Here is an 11,883-nt window from a genome sequence, read left to right as displayed (position 1 = left end):
ACCCACTCCTGGCTGCTGGGGCGCCTGATATTTTCCAAAACACAATTTTCACACCCTTAAAAGTGGGCCGGGGAGGAGTCAGGATCAGAGCCGCTAGCTCAGATTTCCTTCCCTGAGAGGATACGGTCTTAGAAACTGCATGCTGTGCCGAGTTCCGTCATTCAGAAGAAACAGAAAACCCAAGCCCTGGGGAGTCACGTGGCCACCACGGACGCCCCGGCCTCAGTCTAAGCTAAGGGCATTAGCCCGGGTGGCCTGTAGCTGCTCTGCAGCTCTGATCAGTCCTAGAGACGCACGGCACCCCCGACCTGTCACCTTTAGGACCTTCCAGTCAGGTCCCCTTGAGACGCAATGTTCCCTGTGCTCACCTTTGGGGCTTACTCTCGTGCTAAGGAAACAGCATGCAACTTCCCAGGGTTATGAGAAATAACTTTCCTAGGAATGTCACCAGCTGCAGACGCCCCTGTCATAAACTGTCCCAGCTCTAAGCCGCCTAGGGCTTTTATCCCCTCCTCTTAGCTACTCATTACCCAGCTTAATTAGGCCAGGAAATGCTGGCGCTGAGGACACTCTCGGCAGGAGGCAGGGCTGGAGGAGAGATTCTCAGCAGCGCCACTTCCTGAGGCTTGATCTGGGGGCTGGGGAAGGCCGTGGAGGAGGACGGCTGGGGATGGCAGGCTGTGTCCTCCAGTGAACAGCTGCTGGGAACGAAGCAGGGATGCACGCATTTGCTCCCCAGGCCCTCCAGGGAGCTGAGGGTTGCACTTGTTTACGGTAACAGCACCGGATCTGAAGGCCTGGAAGGCTCTGCCTGCCCCCACCCCAACCCTCCCATCTCAATTAACCAGTTTCACCACCCCGCCCCCACTCTTTCCTCGGGAAGAGGTTGCAACCTCAGTTACCACTCACAATATTTCAACCCCGACCCTGACATAATCACAGTCAAAGACCCAGCCTGAGATGCCTTCCATTTTCAGCCAGCCCCTGACCTTCACCCCGAACCACCTTGGCCATGCACAACCTCCTGGTCCTTCACTAGGTGGAACACAGGAAGGGGGTTGCCTGCTGTAGAGGTGTATGCGCTTCACCCAGTTTTGGAGCTTTCTGCTACGGTGGTGTTGGAGCGGGAGTAGCAATGTTGGAGGGTTTATAGAATGGGGTTTATATCAGACAGATGGGAGCCTAGACTCTAGCTCTGCCCCAGGTCATTCTGTGACCTTGAATATGCTATTTCATTTTTCTGCACCTCAGTTTCTTTAGCTGCAAAAATGAGGGGGCGGCAATATCGGCTTTTTGGGAGGTTGAGATTATCTTATATCCTTATAGTAGACACAGGCAAACGTTCAGAAAGAAGTGGCCGGTATCTCCAATGTGGGGCCCTAGTTCAGAGGCCTGCAGTTATCAACCTTTCTTTGCTGGGAGGTATAGAAAGGGGAAACTGGTATTAATGAGATCCCGCTGTCTGTTGAAGGTATTCATACTTACATGATTTTCCTTTCATTTCCCAATTATCTGTGGAGGCTTTGAGATTTAAATGAGTAAACTGAGGCTCAGAGAGGGTAGGAAGGTGGGTCATGCCTCGTGAGTGGCAGAGCAGATCATACAACAGGGCTATGGCAGATGCCCAGGGCTGCGGAGTCCGGGACTGCTTCATGGCCTGGAAATGTCAGAATGACACCAGTCTAGGCCAGGCGCAGTGGCTCACACCTGTGGAGGCCGGGGCGGGCTGATCACTTGAGGTCAAGAGTTTGAAACCAGCCTGGCCAATATGGTGAAACCCCGTCTTTACTACAGATTCAAAAATTAGCCGGTTGTATTGTTGGGCGCCTATAGTCCCAGCTACTCAGGAGCCTGAGGCACAAGAATCGCTTGGACCCGGAAGGCAGAGGCTGCAGCGAGCTGAGATCAAACCATTGCACTCCAGCCTGGGCGTCAGAGCGTCAGAGCCAGACTTATCTCAAACAAACGAACGAACAAACAAACAAAAGAATCACACCAGCCTAGAGCGAGCAGGGCGACTAGAATCTCAGTAGCCACAGCGCCGGGTGGATCATCGCCCTGGAGAGGGGATTGTGAGGGCTTAGAGTCACCGTGTCATCCAAGAAGGACTGGTCAGCCCCTGCAGAGGCTCTCTCACCTGCGGAATACGTGCCCCCTGTGCTTTAAGTCCTGGAGCGATTTGGTTCAGCCTCCTCCAGTGTGTGGTTTTGTGCTGGGCTTTTCCATTGTGTCCACGTTTTCTCAGAAAATGCAAGTTTCTTGAGAAGTGACCTCATTTCCCTCACCTGCAGCAAGACAAAGGTGATTCTTGGCACTCGGATATCCGATAGGGCTGTGATTTTAAATTTTCTATGTAACTTTGAAAAGCGCCCTCCCATTCCACCAAACAAACAAACAAAAAAACCCCAGGGCAGGGGTGGAAGGATTGGGGCGTAAGGGGAACCTCCAATTCCATCCAGAAGAGGGCACTAGTCCGTCTACTCAGGCCCTCCCCACATCGAGGTGCTCCCAGGTCCACAAGAAAATCTCTTGATCCACCCAAAGAATCCCAAACTACTGACCATTGGTTTCCAAGGTCCATGAGTCGCGACACTCTTAGACTTACTTAGCCAGTAAGATGCTTCTCATTTGAAAAACATAAAATCAAGAAAGCGCCTGGCTGAGCAGGCGGAGGCATAAGAAACCTTCGAATCCTAAACCATCGGGGTCTCTGGCTTTGTCAGTCTCTGCTTGGGATCCGAGATAAGTGAAGTCAGGGGTAAAGAAAATAAATCAGCAGCTTCCCAGGGTGCTGGAAAGGCTGTCAGGCAGAACTTCCTTCCGTGTGGCTCCAGGGAGCAGAACTTGGGTAAAGCTTCAGAAAGGCCGCCGTGGGCTTCACAGGCAGCTCTTCCTGAGCCCTGGGGCTGTCAGAACTCTGTCTTGCTAAGGAAGGAAGGCCAGGCAGTGCAGGTGCAGGTGGGGGTTCTGGGGAGGTGGGTGCTGGGGGGCTGTACACCGAGGAAGATGTGGGGCCTTCAGGGTCACACCTCCCACCCCCAGAATTCTACAGACGAAGATGCTGTGATGTATAACTGGGAAGGGTGAAGGTGGGGGGACAGCCACTGAAAGGGAGCCAGGACAGTGAGCTCTAACCCGAGGGTTTTCCTCTCAACACCGTCTGGGGCTTGCTTTTAGAACATCTCCCCTCTCCATCTACTCTACACCCTCCTTTCCACCCACTGGGAGGCTTCATCTTCCTCAGTCGACTCCCACACAGAGGCAGAAGAGGGAGAAGCCGCCTCCACCCCGAGGAGCTTGGGGGCAAACATCTGCTCCCTGCCATTGTTTCCCCTTATTTAGTGGGTGGGAGGGATCACACACCCAGGCGACAGTTTGGTGAACCCTCCTCCAGGGTAACTGGGGAAAGCCGAAAATGCCTATTGGCCTGAGAGGGGTTTTCAGTGTGTCACTCCCATGCTGCGTGGGTGGCGCGGAGAGGTGACATTCACCCTCCTCGGCAGCACCCCTTGTGTCGCTAATGTGTTCTCTGGCTGCGGAGCCCTGCAAGGCTGTGGTGACGGATACAGTCACTTGTGCCTCTCCCTCCCCTGGGGACCCCCCCCACCCTGTGCCACTTCTACCCACCCAGTCTTGCAGGAGAGCGCCTGGAGTCTTGGGTGTGGGCAGGTGTTTATCTCATCAGACAACTAAAGTTGTGCCGGGGCTGGGCTGCGGGTTCACGCATTCACCTGCTGATCTGCTTAGGAAACACAGGGCAGGGTTTTGTTCCAGTGCCTTCCTGGCAGCTGCACCCACTTAACACCAAGTTCCAAATGCCAGGTCTGAGACAGAGGGGATCGCCGTGGAGACCGCACTCGCTTCAGCAGTTACCAGCTCTGGTCATATCTGTTGAGCAACCGCTCCGTGGCGGGGCTGGGGATGCCACCCGTGAACAAACTGGCCGGTGCAGGTCACTGCTCGGACCTGGGGTGCTTGCAGTCACAGTCTGGGGAGAGGCCGCAAACCCACACAGACAGCAGGACAGACGGTGCACCAGGAGGAGACGGTCCGGCTTCCACGAGCATGCGCCACAGCGGGAGCAAAGTAAATGAGATTGGAGGGGTCAGGAGGAAATGACATTGAAGTTGAGAGGAAGAGAATTTAACTAGGACTGGACTGTCTTCCGGCGGCGATCAGAGCAAAGGCGCTAAGATGACAGGACCCACTATGCTTCTGAAGAAGCCAGGCGGGTGCTGACTCACAGTTCTTATTTCTGGTCTTTCTCATGACTTACCTGTGGCCTGACCCGCAGCCCTTCATTTCTCCCTGGACGACGTGGCCATCCAGAGAAGAGGAGACTGGGCATCCACAGTGCTGCCAGCCCCTGCATTGTTGTTACCAATTACAACGTGTTATTTTCAGCTTCTACCCTCTCCACGAAAAAAAGAGCCTTCTGGGACAGGACACCTTCCCAGACATAGCCCGGACTCTGCAGGGGTTCCCACAAGCACATCCAGGCTCTGTCATTCCCTCCTTGTAGATGATCTGGCAAATTTGGAGTTTGACTCCTAATTCTGCTGCCTCAGTCCCTGCCCCTCCCCCACATTACCACAGTGGACGGTCGCATATGCGCGTCCCCTGCTGAACTCAGACACGCGTGCATGTCAAGGGGAATCATACATTTCTTCTAGAACTTCTTCTTCTTCTTCTTTTTTTTTTTTTTTAAGACAGAGTCTCTCCGCTGGGTGCGGTGGCTCAAGCCTGTAATCCCAGCACTTTGGGAGGCCGAGACAGGCGGATCACTAGGTCAGGAGATCGAGACCATCCTGGCTAACCCGGTGAAACCCCGTCTCTACTAAAAAAATACAAAAAACTAGCCGGGCGAGGTGGCGGGCGTCTGTAGTCCCAGCTACTCGGGAGGCTGAGGCAGGAGAATGGCATGAACCCGGGAGGCGGAGCTTGCAGTGAGCTGAGATCCGGCCACTGCACTCCAGCCTGGGCGACACAGCGAGACTCCGTCTCAAAAAAAAAAAAAAAAAAGCCAGAGTCTCTCTCTGTTGCCAGTGAAGTGGTGCGATCTCGGCTCATTGCAGCCTCTGCCTCCTGGGTTCAAGCAATTCTCTTCCTCAGCCTGCCGAGTAGCTGGGATTACAGGCGCCCGCCACCATGCTCAGCTAATTTTTGTATTTTTTGTAGAGACGGGATTTCACCATCTTGGCCAGGCTGGTCTTGAACTCCTGACCTCGTGATCCACTCACCTTAGCCTCCCAAAGTGCTAGGATTACAGGCATGAGCCACTGTGCACGGCCTAGAATTTCTTTTAACCGAATAATTTATCTTCCATTAGTAGATGTGCTTCTCTCTTTGTTTTTATTTTATTTTTATTATTTTTATTAATTTATTTATTTTCTTTTTTTTTTTTTTTTTTTTTTTTGAGACGGAGTCTCGCTGTATCGCCCAGGCTGGAGTGCAGTGGCCGGATCTCAGCTCACTGCAAGCTCCGCCTCCCGGGTTTTTACGCCATTCTCCTGCCTCAGCCTCCCGAGTAGCTGGGACTACAGGCGCCCGCCACCTCGCCCGGCTAGTTTTTTGTATTTTTTAGTAGAGACGGGGTTTCACCGTGTTAGCCAGGTTGGTCTCGAACTCCTGACCTCGTGATCCGCCCGTCTCGGCCTCCCAAAGTGCTGGGATTACAGGCTTGAGCCACCGCGCCCGGCAATTTATTTATTTTCGATACGGAGTTTTGCTCTTGTTGCCCAAGCTGGAGCGCCATGGCATGATCTCAGCTCACTGCAACCTCTGCCTGTCGCATTCAAGCTATTCTCCTGCCTTAGCCTCCAGAGCAGCTGGAATTACAGGCATGTGCCACCATGTCCGGCTAATTTTGTAGTTTTAGTAGAGATGGGGTTTCTCCATGTTGGTCAGGCTGGTCTCGAACTCTCAATCTCAGGTGATCCGCCTGCCTCTGCCTCCCAAAGTGCTGGGTTACGGGCGTGGACCATCGTGCCTGGCCTCTCTCTTTGTTTTTAACTGCTTCATGGTTTTACTTAGTCTGGATGTCATAATTCATTTATTTGTTTATGTTTTTAGAGTCAGGGTCTTGCTCTGTTGTCCAAGTTGGAGTGTAGTGGTGTGATCATGGCTCACTGCAGCCTTGACCTCCCAGGCTCAAGAAATCCTCCTGCCTCAGCCTCCTAAGTGGCTGAGACTACAGGCATGCACCACCGTGGTACCAAATTTTACATTTTTGGTAGAGATGGGGCCTTGTTGCTTTGCCCTGGCTGGTCTCAAACCCTCAGCCTCCAGCTATTCTCCGACCTTGACCTCCCAAAGTTGCAATTATAGTTCTTATCCACCAAGATGTGATGATTTATTTAATGAATTCCTTATTGATTTATTTATTTTTTTTTTTATTGATATTTTGGGTCCTCCTCACCTTCTTTTTTTTTTTTTTTTTGAGACGGAGTCTCACTCTGTCACCCAGGCTGGAGTGCAGTGGTCGGATCTCAGCTCACTGCAAGCTCCGCCTCCCGGGTTTATGCCATTCTCCTGCCTCAGCCTCCCAGGTAGCTGGGACTACAGGTGCCCGCCACCTTGCCCGGCTAGTTTTTTGTATTTTTTTTTTTTCTAGTAGAGACGGGGTTTCACCATGTCAGCCAGGATGGTCTCGATCTCCTGACCTCGTGATCCACCCGTCTCGGCCTCCCAAAGTGCTGGGATTACAGGCTTGAGCCACCGCGCCTGACCCCTCCTCACCTTTTATTTATTTCTCTTTGTGTGTCTGTGTGTGCTATTTTACCTTGGGTGACTTTTTAATTAGGTGAACTTAAGGTGGGCTGGATTTCAGATTTTTGTTTTTGGAAAACTTTCAACAGATAAAGATGAGGAACCCGCCACTGATAATGTTGAATTTGTTTTTGCTTTTGTTGTAATAAGTCCTATTTGGAACCTTGGCCCATTTGGCACTGGGCCAGCGCCCTCCTGCTAGGATGACCTTACCCCCCCGGGCCAGCCCTGCTTCCCCAGTCACCACCCCCTGGTGCAGTGGTGATGAGACACCTCCCTCTGCTTCCTCTGAGCCCTCCTTCGATGCTGATAGGCGGGGCTCACCCTTGCAGGGCTGGAAATCGTCAAGCTTGCCTCCCTCCCTCTGGGGATGAGCACTCTCCACCCCTCCCCCTCTTCATTTTCTCTGGAGCTCTTGGAACAAACAACTGTCTAGGATGGAGCTACCTCCTAAGGGAGGCCCCTCCGTTCTCTTCCCTGGCATCTGTGACCACCTGCGCCTGCCACAGCTTCTCTGGTCCAGCCTGACCTGATGCGTCTATTTGTACTTCCTCATTGTCTTCTTTGAACCTTGATTTTTGAGGAAGTTTCCAATCCCACCCCCAGCCAGAGTCCCTCCTGTTCTCGCTCTCTCCTGACGTTTCTCCCCAGCTCAGGGCCTTTTGTTTTCCACCCCAACCCTCCCTGCAGGTTTGTCCCCCTTTGCCAGGAGCTCTCCAGCCCAGCGGCCTCTCCTCTTACTAATCTCCTTTCCAAACGCTGTCTTCTGTAGCCAGGTCTACCCAACAGAAAATGAAGAAGGTTGGCAATTATCTAATGAGTTCACACAATGTAGACAGCCAATTAAAATATCCTTGACACAGCCAATCCCCTCCGCTTTGTTGAAAGCTGAACTCCAATGAGGCCTGTACCTGACAAAATCTGTCACACCATCTAGATGATTGGGGTGACAAGAACCGATGTTTATCTAACTAGCAAGTGAGAATTTCAGCCTTGCATAGGTCTGGCTACCATCTCTCCAAATAAAGGATAGTCAAATGTACCCACAAACAAATTAACAAAAGAGAAAACACACACCACAAAAACTACTTTCTTAGAGTTGGTGTCTAATTGTGAACTGAAATCCACCCTCAAAATAGGAATTTCTGTGGAAGGCACTGTTTTTGTGGTGACTCGAACCCCATTGTTCTATCTGTAGGTGCACCCTGGTGCAAAACACTGCACAATGGAGTGCTGTAGCTTTCGCATCTCCAGGGACCTTGACGTCCCTCCCTCTTGCCTTGTTGAAAAATTCAAACTAGAAAAATCCTATGAAATAAAATGCAATTAATAAGCACTCTTTAGGTGTTTAGGACTGGTTAAAGACAGAAGCTAGGGCTGGGCACGGTGGCTCACGCCTGTAATCCCAGCACTTTGGGGGGCCGAGGCAGGCAGATCACCTGAGGTCAGGAGTTTGAGACCAGCCTGATCAACATGGAGAAACCCTGTCTCTACTAAAAATAGAAAATTAGCTGGGTGTGGTGGTGCATGCCTGGAATCCCAGATACTCGGGAGGCTAAGGCAGGAGAATCACTTGAACCTGGGCGGCAAAGGTTGCAGTGAGCCGAGATTGCACCATTGCACTCCAGCCTGGTAAACAAGAGCAAAACTCTGTCTCAAAAAAAAAAAAAAAAAAAAAGATAGCCAGGCGTGGTGGCGGGCGCCTGTAGTCCCAGCTACTTAGGAGGCTGAGGCAGGAGAATGGCGTGAACCTGGGAGGTGGAGCTTGCAGTGAGCAGAGGTTGCGCCACTGCACTCCAGCCTGGGTGACAGTGCGAGACTCCGTCTCAAAAAAGAAAAGACAGAAGCTACTTCTCTGACCACACAGTTATTTTCTATTTGACAATTTGAGTCAGAACATTTAATATTCCACTTCAATTATTTACAAAACACTTACTTTATTTTCTTTTATTTTATTTTTGAGACAGAGTCTCGCTCTGTCACCTAGGCTGGAGTGCAGCGGCGTGATCTTGGTTCACTGCAAGCTAGCTCTGCCTTTCGGGTTCACACCAGTCTCCTGCCTCAGCCTCCCAAGTAGCTGGGACTACAGGCGCCCACCAGCAAGCCCAGCTAATTTTTTCTATTTTTTGTAGAAACGGGGTTTCACCGTGTTAGCCAGGATGGTCTTGATCTCCTGACTTCGTGATCCACCCACCTTGGCCTCCCAAAGTGCTGGGATTACAGGAATGAGCCACCGTGCCTGACCTCATTATTATTATTATTTTCTTTTTTAAATTTTTTTTTTTTTTTAATTGAGACAGAGTACTGCCCAGGCTGGAGTGCAGTGGCACAACCTCAGCTCACTGTAACCTTCATCTCCGAGGTTCAAGTGATTCTTCTGCCTCAGCCTACCAAGTAGCTGGAATTACAGGCATGTGCCACCACACCAAGCTAATTTTGTATTTTTAATAGAGATGGGGTTTCACCATGTTGGCCAGACTAGTCTTGAACTCCTGCCTCAAGTGATCCATCTGCCTTGGCCTCTCAAAGTGTTGGGATTACAGGCATGAGCCACCATGCCAGCTATTGTTTCATTTTGTTTTGTTTTGTTTTGTTTGAGACGAAGTCTAGCTCTGTCACCCAGGCTGGAGTGCAGTGGCACCATCTCGGCTCACTGCAACCTCCGCCTCCGGGCTCAAGCCATTCTCCTGCCCCAGACTCCTGAGTAGCTGCGATTACAGGCAACCACCACCATGCCCAATTAATTTTTGTATTTTTAGTAGAGAGGGGGTTTCACTATGTTGGCCAGGATGGTCTCTATTTCTTGACCTCGTGATCCACCTGCCTCAACCTCCCAAAGTGCTAGGATTACAGGCGTGAGCCACTCTGCCCGACCTTTCTTTCCTTTCTTTCTTTTCTTTCTGACGGAGTCTCACTCTGTCGCCCAGGCTGGAGTGCAATGGTGCTATCTCAGCTCACTGCAACCTCCGCCCCCGGGATTAAAGCACTTCTCCACCTCAGCCTCCCAAGTAGCTCGGATTACAGGCACCTGCCACCATGCCCAGCTAATTTTTTGGTGTGTTTATTTATGTAGCGACGGGATTTCACCATGTTGGCCAGGCTGGTCTCAAGCTCCTGACCGCAGGTGATCTGCCTGCCTCGGTCCCCCAAAGTGCTGGGACTACAGGCCTGAGCCATCGTGCCCGGGCTTATTTTGTCTTGTTTTAGAAAATAAACCAATAGGCTGGGCTCATGCCCGTAATCCCAGCACTTTGGGAGGCCGAGGCTGGTGAATCATGAGGTCAGGAGCGCGAGACCAGCCTGACCAACATGGTGAAACCCCGTATCTGCTAAAACTACAAAAATTAGCCGGGCATGGTGATGCATACCTGTAATCCCAGCTACTCAGGAGGCTGAGGAAGGAGAATTGCTTGAACCTGGGAGGCAGAGGTTGCAGTGAGCCTGGGTGACAGAGTGAGACTCCGTCTAAAAGAAAGAAAAAGAAAGAAAGAAATAGAGAGAGAGAGAAAGGAGAGAGGGAGGGAGGGAAGAAAGAGAAAGAAGATAAACCAATACAATAGCTGGGCGCAGTGGTTTAGGCCTGTAATCCCAGCACTTTGGGAGGCCAAGATGGGTGGATCACTTGAGGTCAGGAGTTCAAGACCAGCCTGGCCAAATTGGGGAAACTTGGTCTCCACTAAAAACACAAAAATGGGCTGGGCATGGTGGCACGCATATGCAGTCCTAGATACTCTGGAGGCTGAGACAGGAGAATCACCTGAACCCCGGAGGAGGAGATTGCAGTGAGCCAAGACATGCAACTGCACTCCAGCCTGGACGACAGAGTGAGACTCTGTCTCAAAAAAGAAATAAGGGGAGGGAAGGGGAGGGGAGGGAAGGGGAGGGAAGGGGAGGGGAGGAGAGGGGAGAAAAGAAGAGAAAAGAAAAGAAAAGAAACCAGCAGACTACTAGGCACAGCAGCTCATGCCTCTAACCCCAACACTTTGGGAGGCTGAGGTGGGCAGATCACTAGGTCAGGAGTTCGAGACCAGCCTGGCCAACATGATGAAACCTCATCTCTACTAAAAATACAAAAATTAGGCAGGCATGGTGGCATGCACCTGTAATCCCTGCTACTTGGGAGGCTGAGGCAGGAGAATAACTTGAACCCAGGAGGTGGAGGTTGAAGTGAGCCGAGATGGTGCCACTGCACGCCAGCCTGGGACAGAGCGAGACTCCGTCAAAAAGAAAAGAAAAGAAAAGAAAAACAAAAGAAACCAATAGTCAAAACCTTCTGACAATTTTTACAGATTTGATCATTAATTTATTTTTTTTTAATTTTTTAATTTTTATTTTTTATTTTTTTGAGACAGAGTCTCACTCTGTTGCCCAGCCTGGAGTTTAGTGCCATGATCTCAGCTCACTGCAACCTCCACCTCCCGGGTTCAAGCGATTCTCCTGCCTTAGCCTCCAGAGTAGCTGGGATTACAGGTGTGCACCATCATACTTGGCTAAGTTTTTTTTTTTTTTTTTTTGAGATGGAGTCTCGCTCTGTCACCAGGCTGGAGTGCAGTGGCGTGATCTCGGCTTACTGCAACCTCCGCTTCCCAGGTTCAAGCAATTCTCCTGCCTCAGTATCCCCAGTAGCTGGGACTACAGGCTCATGCCGCCATGCCCAGCTAATGTTTGTGTTTTTAGTAGAGACAGGGTTTTACCATGTTGGCCAGGCTTGTCTCAAACTCTTGGCCTCAGGTGATCTGCCCACTTTGGCCGCCCAAAGTGTTGGGATTACAGGCATGAGCCACTGCGCCCGCCCGCTCGGCTAATTTTTGTAGTTTTAGTAGAGACAGGGTTTCACCGTGTTGGCGGGGTTGGTCTCAAACTCCTGACCTCTGGTGATCTGCCCGCCTCAGCCTCCCAAAATGCTGGGATGACAGGCGTGAGCCACCATGCCTCGTCTTAATATTGAATTGGATTTAAAATACTTTTTGTGGCCAAGTGCGATGACTCACCCCGTCTTATATATGCTATATATGTAAGATATATACATATCCTTTTAAAAACCACAATGCACTCTTTTTTTTTGAGATGGAATCTCACTCTGTCACCCAGGCTGGAGTGTAATGGCACAATCTC

The sequence above is a fragment of the Chlorocebus sabaeus genome, chromosome 19 (genome assembly GCF_047675955.1).
Source record: "Chlorocebus sabaeus isolate Y175 chromosome 19, mChlSab1.0.hap1, whole genome shotgun sequence".
In the NCBI taxonomy this organism is placed as follows: domain Eukaryota; kingdom Metazoa; phylum Chordata; class Mammalia; order Primates; family Cercopithecidae; genus Chlorocebus; species Chlorocebus sabaeus.
The sequence above is the reverse complement of the archived record's forward strand: the minus strand, read 5'-3'. Positions refer to the sequence as shown.